The sequence below is a fragment of the Sapajus apella genome, unplaced genomic scaffold (genome assembly GCF_009761245.1).
Source record: "Sapajus apella isolate SASKATOON/1434 unplaced genomic scaffold, GSC_monkey_1.0 scaffold71, whole genome shotgun sequence".
Lineage (NCBI taxonomy): Eukaryota > Metazoa > Chordata > Mammalia > Primates > Cebidae > Sapajus > Sapajus apella.
The window spans coordinates 3,653,182-3,666,202 of NW_022437011.1; positions in this window are offsets into that span (position 1 = coordinate 3,653,182).

Sequence of the window (13,021 nt, forward strand, 5' to 3'; positions counted from 1 at the left end):
TGGCCCAGCTTAATTTTTAAATCATTATAGCAGTCAAATGCCAGTGGTTTTCCATTTTTTAGTCAAAATAAATAGAGGAGTGAATTATTTTCTTTAATTTGTAACAAAAATTTATTTTCTAAAATTACTGAATTGATTATTATATTTTTTTTTTTGACAGAGTCTTGCTCTGTCACCCAGGCTGGACTGCAGTGGCATAAGATTACAGGCATGAGCCACTGCGCCCAGCCTGAATTGAATTTTTGAAATGAGCAATATATTTCCTTTTTTTTTCTGAAAGTAAAAGAAGTAGTCATAAAGACCTTTATAATCTTTACTCCTTGAAAATATACTTTTCATGTAAAAGTTAGAAGAATCACATTAGCTTCCATTGCCAATTTAATTGCCAGATAGATGAAAGAGTGGGAATTCATAACCTTCTTTCAGGGAACACACAACAATAAAGAATGGTTGTAGTGAAAACAAGAATGTCTACCTAAAATCATAAACTACTATTTAAAATATCATGAGGGAAATCATCTTAAAGTTCTTTACAGAGAGATGTAGATTGGGTGTTAAAAAGTGTTCAAAGACACTATCAAAACATGTTAATAACTGTATTTAAAAATTTCTCGAACCCTTTATGTGAAGAGTCAGAATGTTTAGAAAAACAGAATACATGGGTAATTGCTTAAGTCATGAAATTTAAAAACAACAGTTGTACAGTTTACCCACTTGTGATCTTTAAGTATGTTTTCTCACTAATATAAAGATCAGCTCTTAAAATGGAAACATTACATAGCCTGGTTTTAGGTACTGCTGTGACCTTCCTCTTTCTTTCCATTCTACTTTCTATATTTCTTCCTCCTTTTTTTTCTTCTTCTGTGAGTAGAATGTACAGAATTAGTCTAATCATAATCTTAGGTCCAAAAGTGGCAAAAATTTGAACGCATCAACATATAATAAAAAAACAAAGTAACAGTGGTAGTCAATCATATGCCATCATTAAATTCATGGTGGCATTTCTAAACTTCCTGTTTAAACTTCTTCCTCTCTCCCCAAAGTTTCATTTTTGGTCTTTGCTTCTCATATTCACCTCTAAACTCTCAGTCACTGTTTACCTAAATATTTCTATCTCCCTATCTTTCAGTTTTTCCTTCCCTGCTTTCCTCTGATCTTCAAGATATTTTAAATTTTTTAATAGAATTGTATTTACTTAGAATGATTCTATCCTCTTTTTCTGAATGTTTTCAATTCTCTATCTTCAACACTTATACTACCTATCACAAAAAAGCTTAGGAACATGAAAGCACAAATTAAGTATTGGCTCTGAATAGAGATAGGGAATGAAATATTACATCATAAGTATATATACTTTAAGAAAGAATCTGATATCTAATGATTGAATCATCATTTATGTTAGGTTTCTGAGGCCATATGAAAGATTTGGGCTGTGTTTTAATACAACCTAAAGGAAAAGGTAAGAAACATTCTTTAGGAAATCACTTAATTGGCCCTTTAAGAAGTTGAAATGATAGAAGTTAATAAATTATAAGCAATTATTCACAGACTATATACAGTTATAGTCTTTGCCTGAATAAGTAAAATACAGCAGTTCAATTTTGTTTTATTTAATATCCTGAAGAAAAATAAAGAAAGTTTTAAAAATCTTAACATTTAAGAACAAGTAAATGTCAATATACTGAATCAGGTAAAAGCAAAAAAAAAAAAAAAAAAAAAAGAATGGAAGATGTGGGAGAATGCAGTAGAAGTCATGGCTCTTATACGGACATAATACAATGCAGTCCCAACATACATACAGGGGTCTTTCAAAATACAGCTATGCATATGTTTTTATGTAAAGACACAAATCCTGTAAGAATACATTTCCAATGTAAAATTTATTATAAAAAAATTATACATTTACTAAAAATATTACTGTTCATGGTAGTATATAAAATCATCTGGATTTTATTTAATACACACGCAAGGGACTTCAAAGTAAATTTTAATTCTATCATTTTTACTGCCAGCTATCTCTATAATATCATTTCATTTATTGAAAAGCAGCTTCATTGCTTTCAGAATAGTTAGCTCTGAGTCCAAGGAGATACATATACCTGTGCCTGTGTGTTTTAACGTTTTACTTGTTTGTATAAATTTTCCTTTTCCCAACATTCTTTATATATAGTAAAATGTATTGTTTTGAAATGTCACTTCTCGGACAGTTATGTACTCTATTTTCTCTCAACCCCCTGAACCCTTCCACCATTTAGCATAAGGCATGAGATAGAAACAATTTTTTTTTTAATAAAAAAAGGATAGCCACCACCTTAATCCAAAAAATTACTAATCGAGAAAGTCAGTGCTTGCCATTGAAATATAGAGTGGTCCTTTTTAACATCCTTAGCCGTGCAATAGACAAAAGTCAAGCATTTTTTATTTGCAACAATCCAATATTTATTCAGAGTGAAGATTGTTTTTCATAGAACTTCCATTGGACCACATAGGAAAGAGGAGAAATATGTCCTAGGACCAAGAGAAGGGATCCAGGAGGAGAAGATAAAGTGGGTTTTTGAGCTTAGACTTCATTGTCCTGGTTTAGTTCAAAATCCTTGGCTGTTGGAGGCAGCTAAAGCATTATATGACATGGCATAGGAGAAGCAGAGTGGGCAGTATGGAGGGAAATATCCAGATATTTGGACTTCAGCGCAGTCTTACAGGGGTCTGTCATGCTGCAATGAAGGGCAGAAAAAACAGCTGAAATCCATAGCCCCCAAGATAGACAAGTGCTGAGAGAGCTCAAGAACAAGAAGGGTTTTTTGTTTTAGAACAAGAAACAATCATTAGAGTGAATCGGCAACTAACAGAACGGGAAAAAAATTTTGCAATCTACCCATCTGACAAGGGGCTAATATCCAGAATCTACAAAGAACTAAAATAGATTTACAAGGAAAAAACAAGTCCATTCAAAAGTGGGCAAAGGATATGAACAGACATTTTTCAAAAGAAGACATATAAGAGGCCAACAAGCATATGAAAAAATACGCATCATCACTGGTCATTAGAGAAATGCAAATCTAAACCAGATCGAGATACCATCTCACACCAGTTAGAATGGCAATCATTAAAAAATCTGGAGACAACAGATGCTGGAAAGGATGTGGAGAAATAGGAACACTTTTACACTGTTGGTGGGAGTGTAAATTAGTTCAACCATTGTGGAAGACAGTGTGGAGATTCCTCAAGGACCTAGAAATAGAAATTCCATTTGACCCAGCAATCCCATTACTGGGTATATATCCAAAGGATTATAAATCATTCTATTATAAGGGCACATGCACACAAATGTTAATTGCAGCACTGTTTACAATAGCAAAGACCTGGAACCAACCCAAATGCCCATCGATGATAGACTGGACAGGGAAAATGTGGCACATATACACTATGGAATACTATGCAGCCATCAAAAATGATGAATTTGTGTCCTTTGTAGGGACATGGATGAACCTGGAAACCATCATTCTCAGCAAACTGACACAAGAACAGAAAATCAAACACCGCAGTTCTCACTCATAGGCGGGCGTTGGACAATGAGAACACATGGACACAGGGAGGGGAGCATCACACATGGGTCTGTGAGGGGGAACTAGGGGAGGAACAGTGGGGGATGGGGAGTTGGGGAGGGATAACATGGGGAGAAATGCCAGATATAGGTGATGGGGAGGAAGGCAGCAAACCACATTGCCATGTATATACCTATGCAACAATTGTGCATATTCTTCACATGTACCCCCAAACCTAAAATGCAATAAAATATATATTAAAAAAAATAAAACAAGGGATTTTGTGTTAAGAGACACTACTACAATTGATGGCTTGTTGGGGGATATCATGTAACTCAGCAGAGTGTGCTAACACATCAAACAGGTAACACGGAGCTGGGGCAGGGAAACCCAGGCCCTCTATGATACAGTGACCATAGGAGCCATATTACACTGCAAAAATTCCTGGAGAGATAGAAGTCAATATCCAGGGACCAGCTGGTAAGAAATATCTCACCAGGTGCTAATGTCATGCAAATGTAATGAAGTTATGTAGCTTTCTCCTGGATTCAAATGTTATCTTTGGGAAAAAAGAAAGGGGGGTAATAAAAAGGGAGAACCAGAGATACACACTAAATGTATAAAATATGAGTGCTTAGTGGGAGAGATTTTATTTTATTTTTTCAATGTGGTATGCATAATGCTTTCAACCATGCTTAGCAATTCATAGGAACTCAGAAAATGTTTGTTGAATCACTGAGATTGATATATCTTTAATTGGAAGATAGTTTCTGATATTACATTGACATGAAGATAACAATTAAACATAAACATTTTATCTTTTGACACTATTAAATCTTAACATATAAAATTTGACCTACTCAATGGATTAGATTCAATCATTATTAATGTTTTGTCAGAAAAAAAAAAAAAAACATAGACTCTTTGATTGTCATCTTACAAAACATTTACCTCAATCTTGCACTCAATATTTTAAAAAGACCTAAAGTTCTGCTGAGAAATACACCTTGTGTTTCTGTGAAAGATTAGAATGAACACAGACTTTGAGTCCAGATAGATGTGGGATGTGCATTCTATTTCTGCCAAATCTCTATGATATGGGGAATATTAATTAACCTTTCCGAGTTTTAGTATTCTTAACAAGAGTAGATTTTTAGGCTATTTTCATACATCATATGCCTATTTCACTGACATTCTTGGAATACAAACACTTTTAGTTTTTCAACTGAACTTTGTATTCAGTCCGTCAGGATTACTTAGGCTTAACTATGCCATCATATTAGCAATTCTTTCCACCTTTATATCAACTGCGAATTTATTAGATATGTCTTCTTTGTTATCATCAATGACATTGCAAAAATGTTGAACAAAGGAAGCTCAAAGATATTTCACCAACTTATTTCCAAGGTTACTCTACTGAAATAAATATTTATACTTTTTATGGTGTGGTACCAAGCTTCTCATTCTTGTGAAATACAATGAAAGAAGTTTGGTATGACTTGCTTGTAATGAATTTATGTGGGCTACTAGTCATCTTCACCTTCTTCCATAAATGCTCATATTGTCATGTGTCCTGCTCTTCCCCATCATAGACTCTATACCTGTCCCAAAATAAGCTCTTCCTCATTTATCATTTATTTTCATTAACTATCTATTTGCTTACCTTAACTTGTAGAGTTACCTTTGCCTGGGACGTTATTTTTTAAAATCACTATACAGTATTTCTCAATTCTATATATAAAACAATAAAAAGTCTGAATTGTCTTATTCTTCACAGAACATTTCTTTATCCTTCAAGGCAGACATTCTAAACTGGCAACATAGAGACAAACTCAGGCTTGTTAATGTATTTTATTTAGCTTATGCAGTGATTTCAAATGTCTTTCTAAATAATCCACAGCTTTAAAAATTTGAATATTTAAGAAAAATAGGCCAGGTGCGGTGGCTCACATCTGTAATCCTAGTACTTTGGGAGGCTGCAGTGAGTGGATCACTTGAGGTTAGGAGTTCAAGACCAGCCTGGCCAGCATGGAAAAACCCCATCTCTACTAAAAATATAGAAAAATTAGCCAGCTATAGTGGTGCATACCTGTAATCCCAGCTACTCAGGAGGGTGGGGCACAAGAATCGTTTAAACCCAGGAGGCAGAGGTTGCAGTGAGCTGAGATCGTGCCACAGCACTGTAGCCTGGGTAACAGAGTGAGACTCTGCCTCAAAAAGAAAAAAAAAAAAAAAAAGAAAGAAAGAAAAGAAAAGAAAAAAGAAAAATAGAAGTAAAATAGATTTTTCAGAAAATATTTGGTCACTTTATTGCCATGACAAACATCAGCTGGAGTTTAGTGGTACATGTGTCATTTAAACATGCTCTTATTTCACTCTTTGCCTTACTTATTGCTGGCCCTTGGAGGCATTTGAGTTTGAGAATCCTGCCCTTTGACACTGATCATACTTCTTAATTTTCAGAATATGTATATTTGCTTTTCTTGCAAAACTGTTCTATGTTATAAAATTATGCCTATATTGCATCTCCTTTATTTGTCTGGATGCTCTTTATAAACAAAATTTGTATCTTATTAATCTTTAATTCTTCAAATTATCTTCTATTTAGCAATTACTCCACAAATATTTATTGAAAAAATGATTTAAAAATAATGACCATTATATGTTTACCAGAGATTATTAGTAACCATTCTAACATTTTCCAAAATTTATCTTCTTCCTATTGTAAACATGTAGATATTTGCTCATCTCCAGTTTTCTACCATTGCTTTCATTTCTTTGATTTCTTACTGATATATTTTAACATGATTGCAATCTCATATGGGAATCTCTATATTCTTATCTGTTCTCTAATGAGATAAAGGGGAAAGTTTCTAACACTCACTGGCTTGGAAAAGAGTACATTTCACTAAGTATGTAATTGGAAGTCAGTTTTTGCAATTTGGTGATTACTGAGTAGTAATTCTCTCTCTGTCCAATTTATATATCCTGTGTCATTCATCACTTCTGCTCCACCACTTATCCTCACTTCATAACCCTTTTCACCTTTTTCAAGTAGATTGCTTCAAAGCAGTCTATATTTCTCTAAATTACTTTCACCACAATGGAAATCAAACTATATCACAAAGTATAGTCTGCAATATAAACTTTTGGAAGTTAACAGATATTATGAATATCAATAAAACATTAAGAAGTTTGTATTTCATTCAAAATCTCTTTCTTCTTAATTTGCTTTCTTTTTTATGTTTTTGGATATTTCTTCTTAAATTCATTTATTAAAGTTGAATTTTATACATGTGTTTTGTGATGTCTCCTCAAATCTCTCTACTTTTAAATTTTAGTGTTTCAGTTAACATTAATTCAGAGAATTATTTAAGGAGAGATTACTTTAGCATAGCCTTAAAAACATGACAAAATGATGCCATGATCCCTAGGTTTAGAAAAAAACTACGTCACAGTACTTTGTTTTTTTCATTGAGTGTAACTAGACTGATGGGTATAAGGTAGATACAATGGAATTGAACATCAGCAAGGCATTCGTTAAGCTCTCATGCTGTCTTTGTAAACTGATCAAGATACATGGGTAGACTACTACACCTGGCTGAACAACTGAACAAAAAACTGCTGATAGATTAATTAATATAACCAAGAGGAATAGAATCTTGTCCCAGTCAGTATGTTTATAACTAACCTAAATGATGGATATGTAAGGCATGCTTTATACATAAAATCAGAGCTCTGTCATCCTCTCTTTTTGTGGTTCATTTTCTTGACATAGGTAGAAAGCCATTAAACAAGTTTCATCTTGTTCATTTTGACTCATCATCATTTTTAATATACAAAGATCTTTTTGACTCCTGACATAGAATCCCGTCTTCAGCGATTCCATCTGAATATGGATTTTAAAAATAAATCTTTTTGAAAATAAGATTATTTAAAAGACCAAAGAAAGTGGCAATTACAAGATTTTTCAAAAGCTAGGTGTAGTGGCTCATGCCTATAATCCCAGCACTTTGGGAAGCCAAGGCAGGGAGATTGCTTGAGATCAGGAGTTCAAGACCAGCTTGGCCAACATGGTGAAAACCCATCTCAACTAAAAAAGAAAAAAGAAAAAAAAAGTAGCTGGGCATGGCAGCACACACCTGTAATCCCAGCTACTCGGGAGCCTGAGACAGGAGAATCCCTTGAGCCCAGGAGGCAGAAGTTGCAGTAAGCCAAGATCATACCACTGTACTCCAGCCTAGGCCACAGAGGAAGACTCTGTTTCAAAAAAAAATAAAAAAATAGTTTTGGGGCTTCTGGGTATATACCCAAAATACTTGAAAAGGGGTCTCAATAAATTGTTTGTTCATATATATTCATAGTAGCATTATTTACAGTAGCTAAAATGTAGAAGTAACCCGTGTCTTTCAACAGATAAATGGATAAGCAAAATGTGATCATAATGTGTGTGTGTGTGTGTGTGTATATATATATATATATAGCATATTTTATATATACTTGTGATTATATATATGTGAATGTTTCTATATACACACATGCATATTTACACAGAGAAAAATGCAATATTATTCAGCTGTAAAAAGGAAGGAAATTCTTACATATTCTATAACATGGATGAATCTTGAGGACAGTATGCTAAGTGAAATAAGCCAGTCACAATAAGACAAATGCATTATTCCACTTTTATGAAGTACTTAGAATAGTCAAAATTAGAGAGATAGAAAGCATCATGGTAGTTTCCAGGGTGTTGAAAAAGTGGGTTATGCAGGTTATTGTTTAATAAGTATAGAGTTTCAGTTGAGGAAGACATAGTATAATAGTTCTGGAGATGGATGTTGGCATTAGTTGCACACACAATGAACACACGTAATGCCACTGACTTGTTGAACTGGACACAAAAATAATTAAGATAGTGAATACTATGTTATGTGCATTTTAACATAATTAAAAACGATTTTTTGTTTTTCAGATAGAGTTTCACTTTTGTCTCCAAGGCCGGAGTGCAATGGCTCAATCTGAGCTCACTACAACCTCCACCTCCTGGCTTCAAGCAATTCTCCTGTCTCAGCCTCCTGAAGTAGCTGGGATTACAGGCCCCCACCACCATGCCCAGCTAATTTTTTTGTACTTTTAGTTGAGAAGGGATTTCACCATGTTGGCCAGGCTGGTCTTGAACTCCTGATCTCAGGTGATCCACCTCCCTCAGCCTCCCAAAGTTCTGGGATTACAGGCATGAGCCATTGCACCTAGCCTAAAAACCAATTTTTAAAAACGCCCAGGTTAGACAATGGGGAAAATGTTCAAGAGAATCAGGCTTAATTCTATTAATATTTCTGTGGTCATTTATCTCCCTCTTCTTAGAACTTTTATAAATTTGTTCCACAGAGGTGAATATTAAATGGCTATATTATTTATTGACTGGTTGATGCTTAGTCTATAACATAAGATTATAATAATCTTAAAGCAGACCATGAGTTTCTTTTATTTTTCTCTTAAATTCTACTACTGATTTTCCTGGGCTGAGTTTGCTGTTATACAATATTTGTTGAATGAAAAAATGCAAACTGTTTTAAGATTTATTCACATTTTTAATTTGACCTTTTACCTATTGTAGAGACAGGATCTTGCTATGTTGCCCAAGCTGGCCTCAAACTTCTGGCCTCAAGCAATCCTCTAGCCTTGGCCTCCCAAAGTTCTGGGATGATAGGCCTTAGCCACCATGCCTAGCCGTTTCTTATTTGTTAATCTTTTTTTCTATCTTATGTGAACCGCCTTCTAATTTTCTATGCTATTCTTTGATTGTGGCAGTTTTCAATGGTTTCTAAAGGTTTGTTTGTCTTTCTTTTTTTGTTCTCATAGCAATTTGCACATGCCTTGAATATAGTACTTACACTTTGTTATCCCTGTACTCACGAAGCTCATGGTTTAGCAAGTCCAGTACATACAATATAATTCAAAGATAATGAGATAACATCCTAGCAAACAGACTGTATTCAAAGAGCTGTGAATACATAAGGAACCAATTAATTTTGCCAACATGATGTCATCAGAGAAAGCCCTGCTTAAAAGATACAGTTACACAGGTATGAATCTTGAAGGCTAAATGAGAGTTCTGTGGCAAAATAAGACTGCGTGTAGACAGAATAGTAATTCAGGATGTTGAAGAAGAAGAGGAAGACACATATACAGAGTGAAAATTAAACTACCACCCATGAAAATAGACATGAGTGTGTGAAGAATGTTGATTGCATTAACACCAAATATTCAGCAGCCCAGAGCACTGGATATCAGGTGAAGATGGTTGAAAAGGAGGCTGAAAAGAGGCCAATATGTACAAAATAGGTCATGCAACACCATGGTGTTTTCAGTATGTACAGTGGCCTAAAGTGAAATGAGAGCTAGGTCTAAATCACACAGCAGTAAAAATTCTTGCCAACATACTTACTTTCCCTACCATCTTAAATCGTACATCATAAATGTGAGTAATACCCTCTGGAAAATGTAATGGAAAATAAGCAAGGTAGAATTGCGTATTGGTAACAATGAGAGAGAGAGAAAAAAAGAATAATTTCATCCTAACCACACGTCTGTCTTTTCTCCTTCCCTTTGAAGTTTAATTATAACCATCAGAGGAAGCCTCTTAAATGTTTGCTAAGACACTGAAATATGAGAGGGAAAGTTTGCCAAAGTCTTTTAAAATCACAAGGAAGCAGTCTGGTGATTTACTTAGAACAAATTGTTATTAGGTTTGCCCTCAACTTTGGGAATAAAAATCCTCTGCAATATTTTTTATTTCCAAATTCAAAAATCCCATTATGTCTGCTACACAAATTCTCCCCCAAGCCTGTCATCTCTGGTCAGGCCAAGCCACCCCAAGGAAAAATAACTGGGAGTGCCTTCCCATTGTTTAAGCTTACCCAATAAAATTAAAGAGCTTTAGCTTCTGATTCAAAGTTCTTCTGCAATATGGCATACTTCTGTTGTTACTCCATCTCCCAGTTATCTGAGACTTGAACCACTAGTACTTTTCAGAACTTTTGCCCATCAATATTTTCTCTGCTAATGCACATTTTGCTACCTCTACCCACCAGAATCTAACTCAACTTTCCTGACTAATCTAAAATGAAGCCTGTTCTCCAATATGTTTTGCAGTTATCCAAGAAAGAATCAATAAATCTCTGTCTCTTCCTCTTTCTTTCCTTCTTTTTCTCTTTCTTTCTCTCCTCCATTCTTTCTCTTCCTTCCTTCTTTCCTTCCCTCCCTCCCTCACTCCCTCCATCCCTCTTTCCCTCTTGTTCTTCTCTCCTCTCCCCTCCCCTCCCCTCCCCTTCTCTCCTCCCCTCCCCTCTCCTCTCCTCCCCTCTGCTCCCCTCCCCTCCCCTCCTCTCCTCTTCTCTCTTCTCTTCTCTTCTTTCTCAGAGACTCACTCTGTCACCCAGGCTGGAGTATAGTTGTGCAATCTTGGCTCACTGCAATCTCCTCTGCCCAGGTTTAAGCAATTCTCTTGCCTCAGCCTCCAGAGTAGCTGGGACTACAGTTGCGTGCCACCATGTCTAGCTATTTTTTTTTTTTTTTTAGTAGAGACAAGTTTTTGCCATGTTGGCCAGGCTATTCTTGAACTCCTGACCTCAGGCGATCCATCCACCTCAGTCTCCCTAGAAGGCATGAGCCACCACGCCAGGCCAATCTCTTTCTTTTGACTTAAAATCAAGTATAACATTTTATCTTCCATGGCATATAGCACGTGGCATACCATGAGTATACGTCCTATTAATAAATTATTTATTACTTAAAATACAATATTGCCTGTAAGGGTAGCATTTACTTCATACACACCAGTATCCTTTACAACCACTAGAACAAGTAACAAAAGCAAGATAACCATGTTGGGTGGAATAATCAATGCCTGCCTGATGTAATTTCTAAAGTTAGCACAATGCAATAACTCCCTTATCTCCATACCCTAATGCAGGTAAATTTTGCACCGGGCCTTTTATTATAAATGTTTTGCTTGGGGTAATCCCAGCTGATACAACAAATAACCCCTTTGTGTAATAATTTGCACAGGATAGAAGTCTGCTTCTCAATAATATAACGTCCACATAATTGTCCCTAATTCATAGGCAGTTTTCCTCCAGGCAGTGATGGAGATACCCAGTCTCCTTCATTTCTGGCTCTTCCATTTTCAATACATGGCTCAAGTTTGCCCTGCTCATTTGCATCAAAGTGAAGAGAAGAATAAAATATTGTGATTCTTTAAAGGTGACTTAAAAGTGAAATGCAACATGTTTTTCATCATTGCTGAAAATTAGGCATGTAGAAACACCATATGCCAAAAGGGCAGAGAAATAGATTCCCTTACTAGACTTCCAGTTCCCAGCAATGTTCTACATTCTCGTTTTGTAGTATGAGTTTTGTAGACAATTTGGCCCTGTGACCAAGAGAAAACTGAGCACACCCTCTTGTCTGCATGTGGGACATACTCTGTCCCTAAAAGGAGACAATCTAAAGGCTTATCCCCAGTCATTGCAACCACCAGGAAGTTCAGGGTTTCTAAAAGTAGCTTTTTATAGAGACCTATACCCTATCAACTTCTCGCCCCTCCCCCATACTTTTTATACACTAGAGGAATGTGAGCAAGATAATCAAAATTTAAACTCTCACTTAAAAAAAAAAAAAAGAGCAATGAGCTACATACAGATGTCGTTGGCACATAGCACTGATAAAACTTTCTTGCCTGGACTGGTAGAGACCCCTGGTCTGGCAGTGGCATACATTCTTTGATAAGACTCTTGTTCTGTTATTGAAAACCATGCCCTTTTCAGTTGTTCTGGGAAGTTTCTGGCTGTGCCCTCTGATAGGCTCTTGCACTTCTACCAAGAACCCAACTGAGATAAAGTTTAAAAACCACATTTACTTTTTGAGGCTGTACTACCTTCAAAGCCTACTTTTTAATGGTCAATTTCAGGGTCTTGAAAATTTATTGAAGGTCATACTTTCTTTAATCTTGGCTTATTGTTTATCTGACAATATAAACCCCTCAAAATTTAGAGAGCTCTTTAACTGTTTTTTTCCATACTCCAGTAACTATGTTAAAAGTGTCCAAAGTTCTTTCTAGCCACAATTCTGAAGCTTATCTTTTTTTTTCTTCAATTTTCTAGCTCTGTTTCTAAATTTAATGTTATATAGTTTGTGGCCATCTGAAACTATAACTTAGGAGATAAGTCAACATTCTTCATATGATCATGGCAACAAACATGAAAACCTTTTTTAAACTCAGAAAATACATATGGCTTTTGTTACTAAAAGCATTTCTTACTTTGGGGTGTCTAAGAAAACAGCTTTTACATTTCCTTTGCTGCATCACATTTCTTGATGTTCTCTACATTCCCTTTAATTTCTAATTTAAGTCTCCAAATACTTGCCTAAGTTCTTTTTTTTATCCTATCATGTTACAATAAGAAAATAAAAGG